This window comes from Ambystoma mexicanum, chromosome 3p (genome assembly GCF_040938575.1).
Source record: "Ambystoma mexicanum isolate Mex_15411 chromosome 3p, UKY_AmexF1_1, whole genome shotgun sequence".
Classification (NCBI taxonomy): Eukaryota; Metazoa; Chordata; class Amphibia; order Caudata; family Ambystomatidae; genus Ambystoma; species Ambystoma mexicanum.
The window spans coordinates 164,066,348-164,078,121 of record NC_090925.1 but is presented as its reverse complement, the minus strand read 5'-3'; positions in this window follow the sequence as shown (position 1 = coordinate 164,078,121).

The window sequence follows — 11,774 nt, the reverse complement described above, 5'->3', positions numbered from 1 at the left end:
TGCAGCCGAATTGACAGTGGACTCGGGTGGTCCCGTGTTAGTCCCTAATAATCGACTAACAATGTTTTTCCTACTGCAAATGTCTAAACCATTGTATGTCTGAATTAGTAAAATTCCACGGTATTGGCCGAAGGAACAAATGATCAGTTTCCCCTCTCTTTATTGGACCAATATCCTAAAATCCGAATGTTGGCATAATGCTCGAAGTACTAGTGCAGATTTGTATCGTTCTTGTAGCAATGAGCATGAGCTGCTCACATTGGATTAAGCATATATTAAGCAAATGCAACACTTTATGCCAGTAAGGATTTTACATTTAGACCAGAGATGTAAATTAAATACACATGGCATTATTGTTGCACGGATTAACATATACCAACTCCACACACGTGCACAGACACACACACACACGTGCACACATGGAGAGACAGGCAGACACTGAAACCTTTTGCCTGTAATTCAGAAAAGGGGTGAGACCTACTGTGAATTTGGAAAGACCAAAAGCAATTTCCGTTGGAGGTTCCGTCTCAGGGGGCGATGGCAGTAGTTTCAGCACTGCATGTGGGTACTCCTTAGGCTCTTGCTCTGTGGGAGTCATGCGGGTCTTTGGTTGGCATGGAGTTTGGAAAGGCAGCAGAGTGAAGGGAGTAAGGGAAAGAGGACTCAGGCAGTTGGGGACCCTGCTGATGCATCCACTTCCAGAGATAACATAAGGTGTGGACCACCATTGCAAGATGGTGTCCACGAAAAATGCTGCCTTGGTTGAATATTATGGATGATATTATTAACCAGAATGTAATGTGGCGTTAAACAAAAACGAATCATTGTATGAAGCTGCATAGAAACAAAACATGCTTTCCATAACATCACTCAACAAATCTCTCCCCAACATAGGCAGTTCCATTTGCTCCTATAAAATGGCTGCCTCTCAAGCAGAACTTTCACCAGTTCTGCATCACAGAGCAGCTGATTGGCATGAGTGTTCCTTTAATATGCAGCCTCATGAGATCTGGCAGAGAACTACATTTCTAGTGAGCAAGACCTAAACATCCGGTTTTATATTGCAGCTATACATTTCATTTGCAAGCGCTGAGTGGGCAAAGCTGCTTGATCCAGCTTTTAATGAAAAGACTTGAACCAGCTGAAAGGTTTGGCAGAGAAGTTAGTGCTGAGGACTTAGTGTCACCCGGATGTGAGGTCCATAACCAGGAGCCTTACAATCCTTCTGCCTCAGTGGTGCTGATGCAGGTTATCTCAAGGCCTGTGTATTTCCATGGGTGGCTGGAATCTCAGGGAACCCTCACACATTTTGCAGGTGCCAACCTTAATTGACTTATGCCACTGCCCAGAACAATGGCCTCCTGTTGGTGTTAACACACACCTTGAGGACCAAAACGTCGAGTCCCCCGAACAACGATGCATTTTAACATGTATCTGTTGTTTTCTCATCAACTGCATGCACCGCCCACCCCACCTATGTGTGTGCGAGTGTGCGATTGGGGTGCATGCTCTTCACCTTAGTTAGATTAAATTACAATGCACCATTGTTGACCTCTGCTATACTGCACCATCCCATGAGTAACTACCCACACGGATGGACATAGTTTAGGTCTTGCATTCTACGCCACACAGCTCCAAATTCTCCTCTGCCCAACAGAATGCCCCGCTGAATACCGAAACTGCATCATAACACACATCTGAAAAGGTCTCTGGATGATAGCTCAGGGGCAACGTGCTCGCCTTGGAAAGAAGACGACACAGAGCAACACAGGTTCGATCCCCGCGCTTAGAAACCTCTGGGTATGAAGCACGTAATAAATAACCGGTCACATCTCCTGGCTTTCCATCAGCATATGGCAGTCCTACCAATCTCTGTGGCCTACTCATTTGGTCCCCAAAGGGACCATCCAGTCCTCATTTCAGATGGATTTTTGTTCGAGCCAGTTTCCCTGCAGCGCCCAACTGCAGAACTTGGACAGCCAGGGGCCTGGAGAGTCAGTATTTACTGAAATGTTTTCTGGGCATTTCCAGAGCCTACCACAGCCCATTTATTTCAGCTGAGCTTGTTTGAGGAACACAATGAGGCCCAGAAAGGTGAAGGGAGGTTTCACATTCTGCTTCACTGGCAACTATTCAACATATAAGTGTGCATAGTTTTTGCAGGCTGGGGAAGGAAGGATAACGTCCCATGAGTCCCTGCCCTCAGTCCCTACGTCTCACCAATCTGAGAGCACCCCTCTGGCTGCAGATGAAATAACCCATTGGTCAATCAGACAATCACGTTGGCCAATCACCTTGAGGCCAGACTTCCACCACAACACCTTCAACAAGGTCAAGCAGCTCTTTGAATTGGCCTCAAGGTGACATGCAAGGAGATACAAAAACCTCTATAAAGAAGTACATTCATAGATTAATTAAACACCAGACCTCCATTCAAAGGACTCTGAAGAGAGGTGCCTCTTTCGGAAAAGCCTTTTTTGTGTTTTTTATCTTCCTCCACTGACTGCTTGCTTGTGTGTCGGTGTGATGCGATGGCATGGAGTGTGTGTGTGCAGGGTGTCATATTAGAGTTTTCCCCACAAGCATCAATTGGGGCAGGCCAACCTGAGTGGTGGGTACACCTACGGGTGTACTAACCAGTTACATGCAACTGGCTTCGAAAATAAAAGAGTACTTACATGGAGACTTACCTGATGACTACCCCTGTGATCCATAGGCTGCACATAATGGACGGAAGGACTGCGACTCGCCACGAATGAGAGACGTCCAACCAATAGGGACCCCAATCCTTATCCACATCATTTAACATAACTAACTCCAGCTCTGTCAAGGGGTCCAAAACGTGCTTAAGGAGGCCCAGTTAATCCTATAAATACCAATGATGGCGGAAACACTGGTACCACTAACACCCTATGTAATCACTCTGAAAACAATGACATTAGTCAGTAACACAACACAGACCCACTCCTGAACCAAAAACATACATCATACTCTAAGGCGTTGGGTATGGAACACAGCTGATCTCCCATTGGGGAGTTCTTCCTTGAGGATACTTTGTAACTCAACCCACGCTTTGAATTTCAATTCCTGCATTTATTTTAGATGTAAGCAGACACAAGTCTTCTATGTTAAGTTTCTTCAAGGAGAACTCCTCCAAGTATAACTTCTCATCTCTCATTTTAAACAAATTTCATATTTATTATTTCGTTTGTATTTTTAATTATCTATCCCAAAACCAAACCCTATACCTCCTAATAATTTTCCTAGAATCAATCCCATATTCAGTGCTATTAATTTCATATGTGCGTCTAATGGACCTTTTCCTCTGTTGTCAGGTTTTACAAACTCAGCATCGGCGTGTTCATTTTCAGAGACCATTACAGTGCTAAATCACTGTCTCCTTAATTACAGTGGTCATCAACCATTGTGCTTCATTTTGTTAATAGACACTAGTAACACAACAACCTTCCTTGTATGGAATGCATTGCAGTGCCCTGGTGTGATGATATTTCCAGTGTAGAGTTCATTTGACAAATCATATTGGAATCATAAAAACACATTCCAATCTAAAGATTCATTAAGTCCACCTGGTTGTACTTGGTTAAGAAACTATATCCAAAATGTTTTTGTTTGGCCCATTTTCATTTCCTGGTGATCTCGTTTGGGGTGTTGCTTCACAGTTTCTAAAACTTGATGATGTAATTGCACTACATTATGGTATTGAGCATTTGTATAGCGCCTATTTTACCATTGATATAATTCAAACGCGCTGTGGGATGAACGCCCTCAGGGACCGTGGTCCAGGTCAGTAGAGAGAGTAGGCAGTAAATAGTGCTTGGGTGCACTCAGTATGTGTGCAGCCAGGGCAGTTAACGTGGTGTGTAGCTGCATTCTAATGCAAGGTATGGTGTGGTGGTTGTGTGAGATCAGTAGAATGCGTGCAGCAAGGCCGATTGGTGTTGGGTAGCTGCATTCTGGCAGAGGTGGAGCTTGTGTATGAGATAATGTGTACAGCTGGGCCGATTATCGTGAGGTATAGCTGTGTTCTAAAGACAGTTGAAGTGATCATGGAGGTGTATAAATATGTGTTCAGCTCGGCCAAATTAATCAAAGGGTATAGCTGCATTCTATTGTTTGTTGATGTAGACGAGTGAATTAGCATATTGGTATGTGTGAGTATCAGTGCAAATGGGAAAGAGTGCCCGCTCCGATTACCTTCCAGTGCCTGCTGAGGTGACCATATCCCCCTCTTTCAGAGGTTCAGAGATTTATTTCTCAGAGAGACATTCTCGGTCTAGTGGAGAGTCTGTTTTGTTTTCCAAGATTGAGCTTGTCTTTCCCTGTTTGACAGCGTCATCAGTGTTGAGTTGCCCGATTCCAAACCTTTAATGTGGTAAGCAATTGCAGGTCTATGGTCATTCCTGTGTCTTCTTGAGTCTGCAATTGCTTATTGAATAACACCTTCTCAGTATGAGGTTATATACAGTTCTGTGCTATCAGACTTACAAGTACATCCTATATGTGATGACTGGTACTCAGTGAAACCAAAGGTCCCCCATCAGGACAGGTGCTGTGTCTGACTGACACTATGAGGTGAAGCGGAGGTTAGAGTGTTCCTGGACTAGTACAAGGTTTGAATATTGATAACAGGTGACGGACGGCCCATCAATGTCGCTTGCTGAAACTTGCATTGCCAGATTCTGCACCTGATTTAAGAGTGTATACCCTTGAGGGTGGAACAGTGTCTATTCATTTCTAGTGCTAGAGCATAAGTGCTAATTGGCCAATTTTTCCGGGTCCCAAGTATTTGTTTGCAGGGTGTGGTTGGATATTCCTGTCCTCGTCTATGGTTTGAATTGTTAAATGACACTTCATCATTACCCCTTGTGAGAGCTACGTGTGCTAGAGAGCTCATCTGATAGGAGAGGTAGTGCATATACGCTAGAGACAAAAAGCAAGCCCAATCATAGCTTCAGTACATAGGTGATGCAAGGTCCCGGGTAAAGGAGTTCAGGGCATTAATTTCCAGAAAGAACAGGGTAAACATCACCTGATCAGAGAGCACAGTGCACACCTGGTGGACGACAAGATCAGGCCCAATCATATTGTTTGAACATAAATGCTAGTAGGCTACGGGTTTGTAGTTCTGCGCATCAATTTACAGATAAGCAAAGAGACATCTCCTGGTCGGAGAATGTAGCGAATACCTGGAGGAGGACCATGATCAAGTCCAGAATATAGGTGCTACTAGGACTCAGGTTTGCAGCCCTGGGCATTAGATTCCAGATCGAGATAAACATCTGCTGGTCTGAGAACATAGCAAATACGTGGAGGAGGACCATGATCAAGTCCAGAACATAGGTGCTACTAGGACTAGGGTTTGCAGTCCTGGGCATTAGTTTGCAGATAGAGATAAGACATCTCCTGGTCTGAGAACGTAGAGCATACCTGGAGGAGGACCATGATCAATCCCAGAACATAGGTGCTACTAGGACTCGGGTTTGCAGTCCTGGGCATTAGTTTGCAGATAGAGCTCAACATCTCCTGGTCTGAGAATGTAGCGCATACCTGGAGGAGGACCATGATCAAGCCCAGAACATAGGTGCTACTAGGACTCGGGTTTGCAGTCCTGGGAATTAGTTTGCAGATAGAGCTCAACATCTCCTGGTCTGAGAATGTAGCGCATACCTGGAGGAGAACCATGATCAAGCCCAGAACATAGGTGCTACTAGGACTCGGGTTTGCAGTCCTGGGAATTAGTTTGCAGATAGAGATAGACATCTCCTGGTCTGAGAATGTAGAGCATAACTGGAAGACAATGAACAAGCCCAGTCATAGTGTAAGAACATAAGTGCCACTATGCCTCGGGTTTGCAGTTCTGGGCATTAATTTCTAGACACAATCAACGTATTGGTGCATGTGAGCAACTAGGCGTTCATTGCCGAACATGTAGGGGGCCAGCAGGTTCATTGCATTGAATGTATTTGGTCACTGAAGCCAGCTTCTCTGTGCTGGTTGATCTTACCTGCCCGTAATGATGGGGTTCCAAGCCATTTCATGGTCGTGGATGGGAGGTAGAGTGGCCAAAACTGTCTCTTTCATGATTTTAGGGGAAAATCCCAGTTTTTAGTGCTTTCCATGTAGTCTTGGCTGTATCGAATGCGGGAAGGCACTGAGTTCCACAATGTTGGCGCCAGGATTGAGTAGGCCAATGAACCAATCCTGGCTGTATTGGAGGGCCGTGTTTGACCTTAGGGTGTGGGTTGGGCGGTAAGGCATAATCTTTTCTTTGAGATATTTTAGGCCAGCTTTGTGCACTGCACGGTGAGGAATGCACAGGATTTTTAAGGTGGCCCTTTGTCGAGCTAGGAGCCAGTGTAGGGTGTGGCGAGCAGGTGAGATGTGATCCCTTCGTCCCAGTGCAAGGAGCAGTCTGGCATCCAGGTGTTCGACTCTTTGGAGTTTGCTTACTTGGTAGGCCGGTGCACCCAGGTAAAGGGAGTTTGCATAATCAATTCTGTACAGGACAATGGACAAAATTGCTGCCAGTCTATTGGGGTAGGTGAGGTGAGGGAAGATACGTTTCAGAAGACTGAGGTGGAAGTGACAAGATTTGGATACATTGTTAATGCAGTGTGACAGAGTTAGGCCAGAGTCCATTGTGCAGCCAAGGTTTTTGACAGTGGTGGGGGCAAGCGAGGGTGGCCAGGTAGATGGTTGTGGGAATAGAGCTGTTTTGCAGCACACCATAATTTCCATTTTCTCTGGGTTCAGAAGGAGATGGTTACCAGGTATCTAGTGGTCAATGTCTGTGAGACATGCTGCTAGGTCAGGGCAAGGATCTGAGGTAGATTTGGGAATTCCCAGGATGATTTGTGTCATCGGGTAGTTAAATCAGGTGAGGTTGTAAGAGCGGATGCACCCTGGCAGAGGGGTCATATAAATGTTGAAGAGAAAGGGTGAGAGGCAGGCGCTTTGGGGTACTCCCGTGCTCACTGGACGTGCAGTGGAGAGGAAAGGGGATATGTGATTTGCTGTCTGTTCGTGAGGAATGAAGTGATCCAGTTGAGTGCCGAATCTCAGATTCCTAGAGAGTGTAATCTGTCACGGAGGATCTTGTCGTTAACGGTGTCAAACGCTGCCAAGAGGTCAAGAAGAACAAGTGCTGCGCATCCTTCTTTGATGTCACCCCAGATTGAGATCAGTGTGGTTTCTGTTTTGTGGCACAGAGAGAAACCTGATTGCACGGGGTCTAGGAGGTTGTTCGATTCCACAAAACATTTGAGCTGGGATCATGCAGTGTGGTCGATGAGCTTTGTCAAGAAACAGGTGTTGGAAATGGGCCTGTAGTTGATTGGTTGGAGGGGTTTGAAATGTACGATTCTGAAGGGTTCTAGGAAGTTGCCGGAGGTAAGGGAGCAATAATGGATGGACCTCACAGTTCTTCTGCACATGTGGAAGTGAAGAATTGTTTGAGGAGAGAGGTGCAATAAGGGTCAAGTGGGGAGCCAGAAGGTCGGCTGTCGGATAGTAGTTGGATGAACTCCTCGCTCGGGGGTTGAAAGAGCAGAACAGAGGAGTCACGGAGGGTAGCAGGGTTGATTCTTGCACAGTGGGTGTTGGGCGGGCGGTGAGGTTCAGAAGGTTTGGTGTTGAGGGTAGCCGTCCTGCCAAGGCCTGTTTTAGGGACATGTTCACAGCTTGAGTTGCCGAGAGTTTGCGAGGAAGTGGTCGGGGCAGAGGTGCAAGAAGGGTTCTGGAATTCCGTAATGATCCTGCGGCCTCTTTGCTGCTGCTGCAGCATCTCAGGATTCTTTTTAATTGTACTAGGCTTTTTTGGCCTTTCTGATCTCTGATATTTAAATTTGGTGATGGTGGGCGTACACTGATTTGCTTTGAGGGTTTCTGAAGGCTTACCATTTGTGCTCGAGGGAGCAGTTTTGAATGCCTTCAGGTGGAGGGTGAACCACTTGGGGGTTGGTCCTTTGTGGGAGAGAATGGAGCTTCAGGGTGTGAGGCGAAGGAGTGAGTTGTTTAGCCAGGAGTCAAAGAGCTTGATGGCTATGGGTCTATCTGAGGCTGCCGAGTGAGGAGAGGGTGCCAGGTCAGGTATTAACTTGGCCTTGTTCCAGCACTTAAACTGAGATGGAGGAAGCTTTGGGAGACGGGTGTGGGTGGTGTCCGGAAAGAGAAAGGTATGGCTGAGTGATCTGTCCAGATGAGGGGTTTATGTGTGGACACGAACATGAGGTTGGAGGAGCTGAAAATGGCATCAAGGGTGTGGCCGGCAGTGATGGTGGGTCCTGTGAAATTCTGGGTAAGGTTGAGTGCCTCTAGACTATCGACCAGGGGTTGAGACATGGAGTTGTTGGACACGTCAGACCAGATATAGAAGTCCCCCAGTAGGGTGAGTGCTGGGCCGTTAACTAATGTGGCTGCTAGTGAGTCTCGTAGGATATTGGCAAAATGTCTGTCATTTCTGGGGGACCTGTAGATGAGTAGGAAGCTGTGTGAGAGAGTAGGCGAGAGAGGGATTTTGAAAAGTAGGTTTTTGCAGTTAGCTGTGCAGGGCTGTGTTTCGGTGAAGGTGATGGAAATGTGTGGTTTGTGGAGGATGGCTACTCCGCCTCCTCTAGACGCTCTGTTGTGGGTGATGAGTGAGTACTCGGTGGGAATGCTTTGTGTGGGACTGGTTTGAAATCATCCTAGAACCATGTTTCAGTGATGAAAATGAGATCAGGATTGTCGGAGTTTGGGAGGTTATAGATGCTATGTCTGTTTTTGGCCATGTAGTGGGCATTGATAAGGAGGTAGGTGAGTTTGTGGGAGGTTGCGGGGCGGTGCTTCCTCTGGTGTCCCGTGCTGGCAGGACTGGGGTGGTCAGTGTGGCTGGTGGAATGGTGTTGGTCACTGGGAAGGACGGTGTGACTGGATGGACTGGGAAGGACGGTGTGATCGGTTGGACTGGGTCGGTTAGTGTGACTGGAAAACAACAAACAAACTGGAGGGACGGTGTTGGTTAGAGGGAGGGATTTTGTTGGGAGCTGAGAGTGTGGCTGGTGGATCGAGGGAGCGGGCCTTTGAGACAGGACTGGCATAGGATCAGAGGTTAGGTTGGTTGGAGTCAAAGGCTCGGAGGTTGGTGGGGGGGTGGCAAGTGGAGCAGGGGTGTTCGGTGGTGACAGGCCTGATGCCCAGAGGATGGGTGTGGTGGTGATGTTGTGGGTATTTGGAGATGGAGGGGGGGAAAGGTCATGTTCAAAGAGGGAAGTGGGAGGCATAGGTAACAGAGGTGCAGTGAAAGTGGGGCTAGTAAGGTGTGGTGGGTAGACCGATGCAGGGCTGGCGAGGCATGTAGAGTTGAGGGTGAGGGACAGTCCCTGCCTCTGTGTGTTGTGTGTTTGGGTACTAGAGGTGTGTGCGAGGGAATGTGGCAATGTGTCTTCCTAGTGATTATAGAAGTGTTGGCTGTTATGCTATTTGATACAGAGGGAGTCCATGCACCAGAGAATCATTCCTTGTGGTTTCTGCAGCAACATAGATGGTTCAGCATAGATACTGCGACCTGTTTATGGTGAACTTAGTGGGACTTGACGTAGTCTCATTTCTATTTCTCACTAAATGTTATAATACTGTTTTCTGACTTTGGCACTAGCCTGCTGTAAGGTCATTATAGTCAGAATATATGTATATACCACGTTATAAAGCCAGCTGTTCTGTTTTACTCATGATGGAGTGAACAGGTTGTACACTAATAATCCCAATATAACTGATCCTCCCAAGCAAGGAGCCCCTGAGCCGGACTCTGAGCCGGTTTACGTCATCAAGAAACATGGCCACCTATGAACGTGGAGGTCATCTTCCACGAGCTGAACATGGGTGGCCGGTTTAGAGGATGGCTATCAACATGGAAGCGATGTTCTGCCTGCTTATAAGGTTGAAATAAAAACATGCACCCTAATCTCTTTGCGAAATACCAACAGGCATTCCCAGCCATGACCAGAGTGGCTAAACGCTATTTGCATTTCCAAACAAAATAACACATAACAGAGGACAAGACACATTTCAGGCTTCGCGAGACCCTTTTTTTGTGTTTGACATGAAAAATATCGTATTTACAATGTAACATACACCGACTTGTCGACGTTAAAGCAAAGATGCGTGCAGAAAAAAATGGCGTCATCTTTTTCTTGTCAGCCAACAAACCCGCATGGGTTTGGAAATAAAACATTGCGGTCCCACCCCAGCCAATCAGTCTCAGCAAAGAAGGTGGTTTGATTTCAATGTTTCACCTGTCCAGTTGCCTTAAATTGAAGCACTATCATAAAGCAAAGAGGATTTCTACTGTAAATGTTAAAGAAAGAAATCCTAGAGTTTTGTTTCTGAAGTCAGGAACTGTGAAGGGGCAAAGCTTCAAAGGACAGAGAGGCAATTGGCACCCGTGAAGCGGGCTGGCAGACAGTCTCGTGGGCAAACGGAGAGAAGACCCGATACGATGGGAACGCTGGGAGTGTGTGACCTGTGGCATCTGCACGATTCTTCCCGTGATGGCACAGTGGGTGCTCCCATGGTTCCACGCACTCCCACTCGTGGCATCCCTGCATTAATACTAAAGCAGCCAGTGCCCTCTCCTTGAAGGTTTGCAGTGGCAGCAGCATGGAAAAAAAAACGACTAAATTTAAAAAAAAAACTTTTACAGAAACAAAAAAATTAAAATCATGAAATTGTAGGCACAGATGAGAAAACAATAAAAAAATTGAAAATCTAAAATAAATACTGTTATGCACAGTAAGGGAGAATTGTACTAGATACCACTGTTAGGGAAAGTTCTCTGGTCAGATCGTACTTCAATCTGCTCTGGCTGGCTATCTTGGCTTGATAATGGCAAATATGTATCAAATAATTCCAAGCGCTGAACACACGCCACATCACATTTAATAGGTGTTTGTAAGCGGCAAGCAGAGCGGTGACAAGCATGGGCTTCAGAAGGCATTTCTCAACATTCCTTTTGGCCCTTTCCAGGTTACACTGCTGCGGGAGATGATGAGTGATTTGCCAAACTTCAGGTTTCCCCATCACAAAGCGCATTGAGGCCATACAAATGGGGAAAGAGCGCTATATAAATAACCAAATACAATACAATACAATACAATGCCCACATTTTCCAGCGGGCGGCTGAGACGAGACAGGACGGCATTGTCTGCGGATCACAATATCCACTTGTTCTCAACTACGGACAATTTGACAGGCTTCACCTTTTGGTCACAATTCCTTCGGTTCTATGTAAAAATGTCGCCAGGAAGATGTAGTCAATTGAAAAAGGTAGTCAGCAAAAAAGCCATCTTCAAAATGTTATATTCTACACAAGCAATGTAATGTGGGGAAATGTTGCAAGCGATAAGGTTGCCAGACATTCAAAGTACAAGCCTGTGACCCTAACAATGATCCACAACCCTAATAAAACCAGGCAATCACCAGCCCACCACAATCGCCGTATCCCTAACCATTACCCTTCCACTACCGACAACCTTTGCTGTCCCCCTAATTGTTAGATTTTCCCCAACACTTCTGCACTCCAAAGCATCTTATTTGCATTTAACTCGCTACAACTCTCTGTATGCAACTAAAAAATTAACAGTGACCCTAACGCTAACCCCACCACTCGCCCCACACCTATTTCATAGCCCTTACCTTAACCTAAATCCCTGCTCTAACGCTAGCCATACCCTAACCCAAACCCGAACACTTACTCTAACCCTAGCTCCCAGGTTAAT